At 34.1% G+C, this 12705-nt stretch overlaps 1 protein-coding gene and 1 pseudogene across 4 annotated transcripts in view; one reads left to right on the top strand and one right to left on the bottom strand.

Moving 5' to 3' along the window:
- OPHN1 (oligophrenin 1) overlaps window positions 1–12705 on the top strand; it is a 224918-nt gene that overhangs the window by 72544 nt on the left and 139669 nt on the right. The window lies entirely within an intron of this gene.
- Window positions 782–900, bottom strand: LOC118608243 (annotated as a pseudogene).

The following is a 12705-nucleotide window of genomic DNA, read 5'->3' as shown; positions in this document are numbered from 1 at the left end:
TCACGCTGGCAAAAGACTTATTTAGCTTTTACAGAGATTTGCATACATCTCAGAGAGACAAAAGGTGGCTTTACGATCACAAAGTTTCTCAAGGAAATAACTAGGGGACAGGAGAAAAGGTCACAATCAGGAACATTGAACCCTACCATGTACCGCATGTTTATCTATTGATTTCTTTATTAATAGGCACGGAGGCTGTTTCTCGCTTTTCATTATTGCTAGTAATGTGCTAGCAAACGTCCTCACGTGTGTCTTCTAGGGAAATGTGCAGGAGCTTCTCAGGTAGCGAGCATTTTTAACATTATCAGATATTTCCAGACGGCGCTCCTACATGCTTACGCCTGTTTACGGTTCTACCAACAGCAGGCGATCGGAGTCTCCATTAGTTCACATTGTCATTCATACTCAGTACTGCCATACCTTAAAAATGTTGTCACTCTGATCAGTGTGAAATGGAATCTCATTATTGATTGTTATTTTCCTATTTATTGAGCATATTATGTTTATTGGCCATTCATATTTTCTTTTGTGTGAGTTGCCTACTTTTATTATTTACCCATTTTCTTTTTGGTTGTTGGCCTTTGTTATTGATTTGTAAGTTATTTGTGTATTCCAGAAGTTAATTCTTTATCTGTTACAAATATTCTCCCCCTATTCCTAGTTTCCTCCTTTGCCAAAGACAACCACTTTCTCTCCTTTTTTTAAGGTGAGGCAACCCTTGGTTGATCTCACAGATCGCAAAGACCTTGTCATCTTACGACCCTTATTTTTTTATTATTTATGCCTACAGCACCTGGCCTTCCTAGGTGGTCTCCCATCCAAGTACTAAGCAGGCCCGACCCTGCTGAGCTTCCGAGATCAGTCAGGATCGGGCTTGTTCAGGGTGGCATGGCTGTAGACATAATTTACTTTATTATTTTTGCTTTTTGTGTCTTGTTTAAGAAATTATTTCCTCCGCTGAAGTTAGAAAGATATTTTCTTACTTTCTTCTGCAAGTTTTAAAGATTTGCTTTTCACATTTAGGTCATAAATCCCTCTATTCTTATTTTTTTGTATGGTGTGAGATACAAATCTAACCTTTTATATGGACAGCCAATTGACCCAATGTCTTTTATGTAATAATATGTCATTTTTGCTCTGGTTTGCGATATCTCCTCCATCATCTATTAATTTTCCATATATATGCAAACTGTTTCTGGGCTTTCTACTTCTATTCCATTTGGCTTTTTGTGCCTCTACTGTCTTAAATATTATAGCTTATAACAAGTGTGGCTTATTGGTAGGGAGAGTCCTATTCTAGGACTGGCACTTCACTGTCGAATGCCTGAGTTTATCAAGTTTCATAAAAAGTGCTACTGATTTGAATTGCATGGAGTTTTACATTGATGAACTGACCTTTTATAATACTGAGTTTTCCCATGTATGGAAATGGATGATTGTTTTATCAATCAGAGGCCATTTGTATCTTTCAGTGCTTTTTAAAAAGTTTTTATGTAAAATTTAAGCACATCAAGGTCGCTTAGACTTTTAGTTGCTCTAATGAATTCTTTTAAACTATATTTTCTAATTGTTTATTTTTGATGTATAAATTCCATTGATTTTTATGTTGATCTTACATAGTAATCTTGATGAACTCATTAGTTCTAATGGTTTGCCTGTAGGTTTGCTTAGATTTTCTTAGTAAATCATGTCACTTATAAACATTCACAGTTTTACCACAGACTTTCTTTCCAAACTTTATACTTCATATTTCTTTTTCTTGGCTAACGTCAGTGGCTAGGATCACCACACAGTATTTATTAGTGAGAGCTACAGGGGTACCCTGGACTTGACCCGTACTTTAATGAAAATGCTTCTAAAATTTTCCCCGTTAAGCCTGATGTTTGATGCATTTGGTACTTTGTCAGGTTATGTAAGTTCATTTCTAGTCCGAGACTGCCTTCTCTTTTTCTTTTTGGTAATAATGATCACGAATGAGTATTGCATGTTTATCAAATGTTTTTTTTTGTATCCCCAGTCTGGAAATACAGCAGAGTACACTAATAGATTTCCTAATGTTAAATTATCCTAGAGGTCTTAAAACAAATCTTACTTGAACATGATACATAGTGACTTTCTTTTTTTTTTTCTTCCAGTTGTATTAAGGGATAATCGACATACAGAACTGTATAAGTTGAAGGCATTCAGCGTGTATTGTGGAATGAATACCACAATGTTAAACTTCATCATTTTATTTATACACACACACACACACGTACATATATATAGAGAACGATATTTTTTTCCTTGTGATGAGAACTTTTAGGATCTTCTTTCTTAGCAACTTTCCTATATCCCACAGAGCAGTTACTATAGTCACCATGCTGTGCTCACATCACCAGTGCTTACTTATTTCGTAGTCGGAAGTTTGTGCGCCACCTTCATCCACTTCCCTCCCCGACCCTGTCTCTGATTATTTCACTCAGCGCAACGCCCTTAAGGTTCATCTATATGTCATAAATGGCAGGATTTCCTTCTTATAGTACCTTTCTCATATATTGCTTATTCACCAATATTTTCTTTAGGATTTTGCATATGTCTTTATGAGTGAGATTGGTCTATAATTTTCTTTTCCTGTACATTTTATTGTTCACTCATTCAATGAGTATTCATTGAGTTCACACTGTGTCTCATGTACTGTTCTAATAACTGTGGATAGAGCAGTGAGTAAACTGGATAAAAATCCTAGCTCTCATGAAACCTGTACTAGGGAGAAGACAGGCCATAAACAAGATAACTCATTAAATGCAAAGTTTGTTAGATGTTGAAAACGCTAATGATAAAATAGAAACAGTTTTCAATAAGGATCTGTAGAGAAGGCTCTCTGTCAAGGTGACATTTCAGTAAAGTCATACCAAGAAGGAGAAGTTATAATGGCCCTGGTGGCTTCAAGGAACAGAAAGGAAGCCATTGTGGCTAAAACTGGTGTTCCTATCAGGCCAATAAAAAATTGGATAGCTTTCCAACTCTTGTTAAAAAGTTATTATTTTGAAATACTTATAGATTCACAAGAAATTGCAAAGGTCCTACAGAAATGTCTCTTGCACCTTTCATTCAGTTTATGCCATTGGTTACATCTTGCATAATTACAATACAAATGCAAAATCAGGAGTCTGACATTGGCACAATGCCTATGTATAGAGTTATGTGTTTTATCACGTTCAGTTTTGTGTGAGTATAACCTCACTGAAGACATATAACTAGTATATTACCGCAAAAATCCACTTTACGCTACCCATTATGTTCACACCCGCCCACTTCCCTGCCACTATCCTTATTCCGTGGCAACCAAGACTGTGTTCTCCATCTCGATATTTTCATCATTTTGAGAATGTAGTATGGATGGAATCATACAGTATATGATCTTTTGAGACTGGCTTTTTTTTTCCACTCAGCATAATTTTTTGGAAATTCTTTCAGATTGTTGCATGTATCAATAATTTGTCACTTTTTATTTCTGAGTATCGTGGTATGGATGTACCAGAGTTTAACTATTCATTCACCTGATGAAAGATATCTGGGTTGTTTCAAGATTTTGGCTACCAGTACGCCTGCTGTGAACATTTATATAGAGGATTTGGAGCAGGCTTATGTTTTCATTTCCTTGGGATAAATGCCAAGGAATACAATTGCTGGGTTGTATGGTGTTTTTTAAGAAACCATCGAACAGCTATTTTCCAGAGTGATTTCATAATTTTATATTTGCAATAACAATGTATGAGCGATTCATTTTTTTCTGCTTCCTCATCAGCATTTGATATTGTCACTATTTTTTATTTTAGCTTTTCTGATAGATATGTAGCAATAGCTCATTGTGGTCTTAATTTGCATTTCCCAATATCTAATGATGTCAAAAATCCTTTTTTTGTGCTGATTTTCCATCCATATATCCTCTTGAGTGAAGTATCTCTTCATATCTGTTGACCATTTTGTGGCTGGATTGTTTGTATTTAATTTTCGATTTTGAGTATTCTTTATATAGTTTAGATATTAGTCCTTTATGAGATATATGGTTTGTAATTTCTCCCATTCTATAGCTTGTATTTTCATCTTCTTAACAGGGTTTTTTGCAGAGCGAAATTTTAGAATTTTGATGAAGTCCAGTTTATAGATATTTTTGTTTTATAGCTGACACTTTTGGTATCAAGTGTAAGAATTCTTCAGCAACAACTAGGACCTAAAGATTTTCTCCAAGTTTTCTTTGAAAAGATTTATCATTTTAAGTCTATGATCCATTGTGAGTTAATTTTTATATAAGATGTGAGGTTTGGATTGAGGTTCATTTTTGTGCCTCATGTCAAATGGCTCCAACATTATTTGTTGAAAAAGCTATCTTTTATTTCAATTGCTTTTACACTTTTGATAAAAATCAGTTGTGCAATAATTTATGTAGATACTCTACCCTCGAGGAGGTGGAACATAACACCCCTCTCCTTAAACACCTAATTTAGAGTATAAAATCCTGACAGACACTGCCTCATCCGGGTGATTAATGTCAATATCAGTGCCAATGTCAGCGATAAGTCATGTTGATAGTATGTACTTGTGACATGATGCAAAGTGACAATAATGGTGGTGTTTTACTCTTGTGTTTTCCTCCCCCAAACATATAACCCTTGTCTTATCATGAGGAAAACATCAGAAAATTCCTGTTGGAGCATTTTCTACAAAAGATATGCTGACTAGTACTCCTTAAAACTGTCAAGGTTGTAAAAAACAAAGACTAAGAAACTCTTATGGCTCAGAGAAACCTAAGGAGACGTGATGACTAAATGTAATGTGATATCCTGTCTGGGATCTTGGAAAATAAAGAAGCATTGGGGGGGGCAGGAAACTAAGAAAGTGAGAATAAAATATAGACTTTAGGAATAATATATCACTATTGTTTCATTACTTAAAACACATGTACCATACTAATGCACAATAACAGTAAGAAGGGAATTTTTTCCATCTTATTCTTTTTTAAAATTGTTTTAGTTATTTTGATTCCTTCATCCTTCCATATAAATTTTAGAATCATTTTGTCTATCTCTAAAAAAGTCTTGGTGGGATTTTAATAGCAATTTCCTTAAACCTATAAATCAGTTTGAAGAGAATTGATATCTTTACTGTGTTGTCTATTCCAATCCATGAACATTGTTAAGTTTCTCCATTTACTAGACTTTTGATTTCCTTCATCAGCCTTTTGTTATTTTCAGCATACAGATCCTGTAGATGTTTTATTAAATTTTATACCTGTTACTTTTTTTTGAGCAATTGTAAATTGCTAGTGTATGGAAATACAATAGATTTTTTTATGTTGGCCTCGTATTGAGCAAAGTCAGCATAAACAATTAGTTCTCTGTGTTTTATTTAAGATTATAGTTGACTCTTGAACAACATGAGTTTGAATTGTTTGGGTCCCCTTATATGTTGATTTTTTCCAATAAATGCTTGCAGTACTATAAATGTACTTTCCTTATGATTTCCTTAATACTGTTTTCTCTTTTCTAGCTTACTTTATTGTAAGAATACTGTACATAATGCATGTAGAATATGTAATTGTGTTAATCAACTGTTTATCAGTAAGGCTTCCTGGTCAGTCATAGGCTATTAATAGCTAAGTTTTGGGGGAGTCCAAAGTTACAGGTAGATTTTTGACTGCACAGGGCATTGGTACACCTAACCCTCACATCGTTCAAGGGTCAGCTGTACTTGGAGTTTTATACAGAGACCATCAGTCATCACAAATACAAATAGATTTTATGTGTTGTAATTTCCTTTTCATTCAGTTCAATACAATTTTAATTTTTCTTGAAATTTCTTTTTTGACCCATAAATAATATAGGACTGTGTTGTTTAGTTTCCAAGTGTTTGGAAAATTTCCTGATATCTTTCTATTACTGATTTCTAGTTTTATTCTGCTGTGAGAAGTGAACACTCTGTAAAAATGGCATTCATTTAAATTTGCTGAAGTTGGTTTTATGTCCCAGAATAATAGCCCTCCAAAAATGTCCATGTCTTCATCCTTGAGGTTTGTGACTAAGTTATATTATATGACAAAGAGAATTAGGTTGCAAATGAGGTCAGGTTTTAGATGGGCTGACCTTGAGATGGGGAGAGTATTCCAGATTCTCCAGATGTGCCCAATGTTTTTACAAGGGTCCTTATAAATTGAAGGGTCAGAAAGATGACCTACCATTGCTGATTTTAAAGATGGAGAAATCGGGCCACAAGCCAAGGAATGTGGGTAGGTGGAAAAGGGAAGGAAAAGAATCTTTCCTAGCGACTCCAAAAGGAATACAGCTGTGCCAACACTTGAATCCAACCCAGTGAACTTTGACCTCTAGAATGGTAAGACATACATTTGCATTGTTTTAAGCCACTAAATTTGTGGTAATTTTGTATGATTGTAACTGGAAAACGAATGCATTAGTGTATATTAGTAGATGTTTCACGGATGCGTGAAAAGCATGTGTGTTCTGTTGATGTTAGGTGGAATGTTACATAACAGTTTATTAGATTATGGAGGTTGAGGTATTGTTGAGTTCTTCTGTATCCTGGCTGATTTGCTGTCCAGTTCTATCAGTTCTTGAGAGAGGAGTGATTTGTCTCTTTCTTCTTAAGGTTGAATCCATGTTTGCTTCATGCATGTTGAACATCTTACGCATACACATTTAGAAATGCTGTCTTTTGGTGGATTCTTTTATCATTAGGAAATGTCCTTCTCTGTCCTGGGTTATTTTATTTGCTCTGACTTATACTTTAATATAAATATATCCATTCCTGCTTTTGAAAAATTAATATTTGCTTCGCGTATCTTTTTACAATCTTTTACTTTCAAGGTACTTATATATTTCAAGTGAATTTCTTATAGATATCATATAGTCGCAATGTATTTTTTTCTTATTCTACTCTACCAATCTTTTTTCATTGGTGTATTTAGGTCATTTATCTTTAATTTAATTATTTATGTTAGTGTGTAAGTCTGTCATTGTTTTCTATTTGTTCTCTTTCTGTTTCAATATTTTATTTTTTTTGCCTGATATTTCCTGGGTTACTTGAACTTATTTGAGAATTCTGTTTTGATTTATCTGTAATGTTTCTGAGTATATCTCTTTTTAAAATCTAATCGTGGGTGAAGTGGATAAAGAGGATCAAATATGTGGTAGCTGAAGGAAACTGGATTTTGGGTGGCAAATGCACAATAGAATATACAGATGTCAAATTATAATGTTCACCTGAAAATTATATAATTGTATCAACCAATGTTACCTCAATAAACTTAATTAAAAAATAAATCTAATCATGATAAAAATACACATAATGTTAAAATTTACAATTTTAATAATTTCTAAGTGTACCGTTCAGTAGTGTTAAGTATTTTCACATTGTCATGTAATCAGGCTTGATATAACTTTCATCTTCCAAAACTGAAACTTGATACCTATTAACTGACATCTCCCCATTTCCCTCTTCAGCCCTGGCAGCTACCATTCTACTCTCTGTTTCTATGAATTTTAATAGCTTTGGTACCTTTTGTGACTGGCTTATTTAACTATTGCATAATGTCCTCAGAGTTCATCCATATCGTAGCATGTGTCAGAATTTCCTTCCTTTTTAAGGCTGAATAATTGGGATTTTGAAATCATCATCTGTTATTTTTTGATTTGTCTATTTCTTCATTTCTATCAGGATTTTGCTTCATGTATTTTTGTGTCTTTGTTGTTAGCTAAAAATCTGTTTATAATTGTGCTTTCTTTCTGAAGGACTGACAGTTCTATCATTAGTAAATATCCTTCTTTGTCTCTAATAACAGTTTTTGTCTTAAGGTATATTTTTTCTTATAGTACTATAACCATTATTCCTCTCTCTTGGCTACTGATTGCATAGTGAATCATTTTCTATCCTTTAACTTAATGTATTTATATCTTTGAATCAAGTGTTTTATAGACATCATATAGTGGGATCATGTTTCTTTTTTTAAATGATTTTTTTATGGTGACATTGGTTAATGAAATCCGATAAGTTCTAGGGGATCGTGTTTTCAATTCATTCTACCACTCTCTGGCTTTGATTGAAATTTTTACTACATTCATGTTTAATACTGAAAAGGTTAGATTTATGTCAGCTATTTTGCTTTTTATTTTCCATATGCATTGTATCTCTCTCTTTTTAAATTTTATTATTAGTTTCAAGCATACAGTACATTGGTTAGATGTTTATATAGTGTATAAAACGATCCCCCTGATTGCTCTTTCTCTCCCCTGGCTCTCCACCTTGCCATCACCTTACTGCTGACTGCATTCCCTGTGCCGTGCTCCCCATCCCCGTGACCATCCATCAACTCCTAATTTGTGCTTCTTTAACCCTTCACTCATCTCTCCCCGCCCTTGTATCTCTTTTGTTTCCATTCTTCCACGATTGCCTTCTTTTGTGTAAAATAAAGATTTTCTAATATACCCTTTTAGTTACTTTGTTGTTTATTTTACTACATATTTTCAGCTATTTTCTTATTGGTTGTCATGGGAATTACAACTCATATCCTACCTTAACACAGTGTAGGACAGATTGGTACCAGTTCTAGTATTATACAAAAACCTTTCATCAATATAGCTGTTACCTTCCCTTTCCTTTTGTACTAGTGTTTCATACAAATTACACCTTATACATTATAAACCTATCACCAGAAGTTCATGTTATTGCTATACAGAATTTGCTTTGGAGTCATATGTAAGAAGAGTTATGGACAAAATGCATTTATTCTGTATAACCTATGTATTTCGTTTGCTGGTGCCATTTATTTCTTCCTGTGGATCAATGTACTGTTTAGTGTCCTTCGATTTAAGCTTGGAAGATTCCCTTTAGTATTTCTCGTAGGGCAGTTTTGCTAGCAAGAAATCCAGTTTTTTGTTTATCTGGAAATTTCTTATTTTTCTCTTCAGTTTTGAAGGTTAATTTTTTTGATGTAGAATATTTTGTTGATAGTTTTTTTTATGTTTAGTCATTTCTATGGAGGCAAAAATACATTATAAAAGTGACCATGTTAACCGTGTTTAAGTATATAGGTCAATAGTGTTAAGTGTACTTACACCAGTGTAAAACAAATCTCCAGAATGCTTTTATCTTGCAGACCTATCAAAAAGCCCCCTTAGCACTCTCCCCCACCCCCGGTAACCACCATTCTACTTTTTGCATGTGCGCATTTGACTAGTTCAGATACCTCGCATAAGTGGAATCATGTACTATTGTCCTTTTGTGACTAGCTTCTTTCATGTAGCATGATGTTCTCGATGTTCATCCACATGGTGGTGTATGACAGGATTTCCTTCCCTCTTAAGGCTGCGTAGTATTCTATTCATGTACATACCACATTTTATTCAGCCCTTCATTGATGAATATCTGGGTAACCTCCATCTCTTGGCTACTGTGAATAGTGCTGCTATGAACATGGGTATGCAGTTTTTTTTTAATGGGCACAAAATCTGAATTTCCCCCCATCACTTTGAATATATCACTTTCCTGTCTTTAGGCTTTCATAATTTTTAATGAAAAGTCAACTGTTAATATTATTGAAGATCCCTTGTACATAATGAGTCATTTTTTTCTTGCTTCTTTTCAAGATTCTGTTTCTTTTGTCTTTTAAGAGTTTGTGATGTTTCAAGGTGTCTGTGTCTTTGAGTTTATCTTCCTTCAAGTGAGCTTGTTGGAAGTACAGATTAATGCTTTTCATCAAATGTGGCAAATATTCTTTCTTCCCCTTTCTCCTGCTTTTCTTTGGGAGTTCTCATTATGCATGGGGTGTTATACTTGATGGCCTCCCATGATTCTCTGAGGCTCTGTTGATTTTTCTTCATTCTATTTCTTTCTGTTTTATTAACTGGGCTATCTCAATAGACCAGTCATTAAGTTCATGGATTCTTTCATCTTCCCGCTCATATCTAATCTTGAGCCCCTTGAGTAATTTTTTTATTTCAATTATTGTAATTTTTAACTACAGAAATTTTAGTTGGCTCTTTTTAAATTATATCAAACTCTTTATTGATATTCTCTGTTCGGTTACTCATTGTTCTCATTCTTTCCTTTAGTTCTTTAGATACGGTTTTGATTCTTTGAACATATTTAAAATAATGAATTTTAAAACTCTGTTTTATAAATTTAGTGTCTGGGTTTCCTCATGGACAGTTTTATTGATTACCTTTTTGTTTGTTTGTTTTCTATGGGCCAATATTTCCTGTGTCTTTGTGTAGCTCCTAATTTTTTTTTTGTTAAAAAGTGTACATTTAAAATAATATAATGTGACAACTCTGGAAATTAGATTCTTCCTTTTTCCCCATGGTTTGTTGTAAGTGTATGCAGTTGTTTGCTTGTTTTTTAACCTCCTAAGCTACTTTTGTATTAAAGTCTTTGGTAGGTTTCTTTACTGTTCAGCTAATGGCTAGACAGTGATTTGATGAAATATTTTGAAGCCTTTGCTGAAGGGCTGTATGTGTGTGTTATGGAATGCTTTCACATTTAGCCAGGCAGTTTACAACTCTGCCTTACTTGTGTGGGGCCTCAAGGTGCACTGTAAGTGAGAGGTTAGGGTCTTAGGGCCTTCTCAGGTCTTACATGGGGGTGCTCACACAGCTCGGGATGTGCACTCAATCCTTTGCATGTATGTGTCTTTCTAGATTTCTAGGAATAGGTTGCAGCTTTGTAAGCCTCCTGTGGGCATGTGATTCTCCAATTCATCATTCTGTAATTACTTTTCCAAGTGCTTTGGTGAATCTCTTGATAACTTCGACTTGTACATCACCACAGGCCACCACAATTTTTAACAACTTCAGATGATTGCTTTTAATGACTGACCCAATGGCAGCACTGTTTATGTGGAATGGGTTTTGAGTCAGGCAGCAACAAGTCCTAGGAATGGACCTGGGGAACTGGACAAATAGTGGTAATTCTTTGAGAGGAGAGTCTTTTGAAACTCCTACCCAGTTCTGTCCCCTCCAGGGGCTGCTAAACTGTTGGTTTTCATAGCTACTGTGATTGTTAGGCTGTTGCTTTTCAATGCTGCTATAGAGCTGGAGAGGGGATGATTTGATTAGGATAACAGTGTATATAACACAGTCCACTGTTCTTACCAAGATTCAGTCTTTTGCCTTGAATAGACAGCTCTCAGACTGTGGAGCTTTAGTAAATTTAGAGAATTTTACGATACATGTATATGACAAAACTTGTGTCCAGGATATATGAAGAAATATTATAGCTCAATAATAAGACAAACAACCCAATTATAAAACAGCCAAGAATGTGAAAATGCCCTTCATGAAAACCAATTACAAATGCCCAATAAGTATATACTAAGATATTTAGCACTGTTAGTCATCAGGAAAATGCAAATTAAAATTACGGTGAGATATCACTACATACTCATTAGAATGACTAAAATTAAAATAAAAAATTATGTGGATCAACTGAAATTCTTATACCTTGTAGATAGGAATACAAAATGATACAATCACTTTAGAAGACAATTTGACCTTTTCTTGCATGACCTTTAACACACAGTTAACCATAGAAACCATTCATTGGATTACTAGGAATTTCCTTGGGATAAATGAAAACATATAACCCAGAAAGGCACACACATGAGTATTTATAACAGCTTCATTCACAATAGTGAAAAACTAAAAACATCACAAATGTTCTTAAATGGGCAATGAATGGATTATAGTGTATTTACACAATGGAATACTATACAGCCACAAAAATGGACGTTCACAGATGTATTTCCAAGACATTGTCTAGACTGAGTATATTCTGTATGTTTCCATAGAAAAGTATAGTGATAAAAAGAAAATGGTTTATATATATATATATATATATATATATATATATATATATATAAAACACGTAATTAATTAACTAATTAATCTTCTTTATATTCTACCTCATTCCCAGATGCTTCAATTGCCATAAAAGCATTACCCAACTACATTCTAGAATAAGGAAAAGGTGAGGGAAAAACATCATAGAAATACATGAATAAATTAGAAGGTGATGGGGAGAGAACCCTCAAAGATAGTTTGAAAAATTACAAGATAGTGAGTTGGTGGCCAGGGAGAGTATCGGGGAGACTAAAATGATAGTTTACATAGTTTAGAGTGATGCTTTAGATTTTAGCATGATAAGACAATGAAATGTCCCATACCCAAGAAGTACTTATATGTTCTCTGTTGATTGTTTGAAGTCCAGAAGTTACCCAGCTCATTTATCTAAAATATATGAGGCTTCCAGTCAAGATGGCGGAGCAGGTAATCACTGTGCTGGCCCCCTGTCACAACCACATCAAAGTTACAACTAAACTACAGAACAGCCATCGTCGAGAATCCCCTGAGGTCTAGCTGAGCAGAAGTCCTGTAACTTAAGGACACACAGAAGAAGCCACATTGAGACCAACTCCTAAAATACATGAGCACATTATGGACTTCGAGGAGTACTGAAGTTCAATAAAGTTTAACAGTTATATACACACACACATATGTATATATATGTATATATATGTATATATATATACACATACATACATACATACACTATATATAATACATGTATATATACATATATTATATATGTATAATATAAAATATATAATATGTGTACTTCTTCAGTACAGAGGCCAAATAAATAAGACCTTTCCAT

The sequence above is a fragment of the Rousettus aegyptiacus genome, unplaced genomic scaffold (assembly GCF_014176215.1).
Source record: "Rousettus aegyptiacus isolate mRouAeg1 unplaced genomic scaffold, mRouAeg1.p scaffold_m13_p_9, whole genome shotgun sequence".
Lineage (NCBI taxonomy): Eukaryota > Metazoa > Chordata > Mammalia > Chiroptera > Pteropodidae > Rousettus > Rousettus aegyptiacus.
The sequence above is the reverse complement of the archived record's forward strand: the minus strand, read 5'-3'. Positions and strand labels throughout refer to the sequence as shown.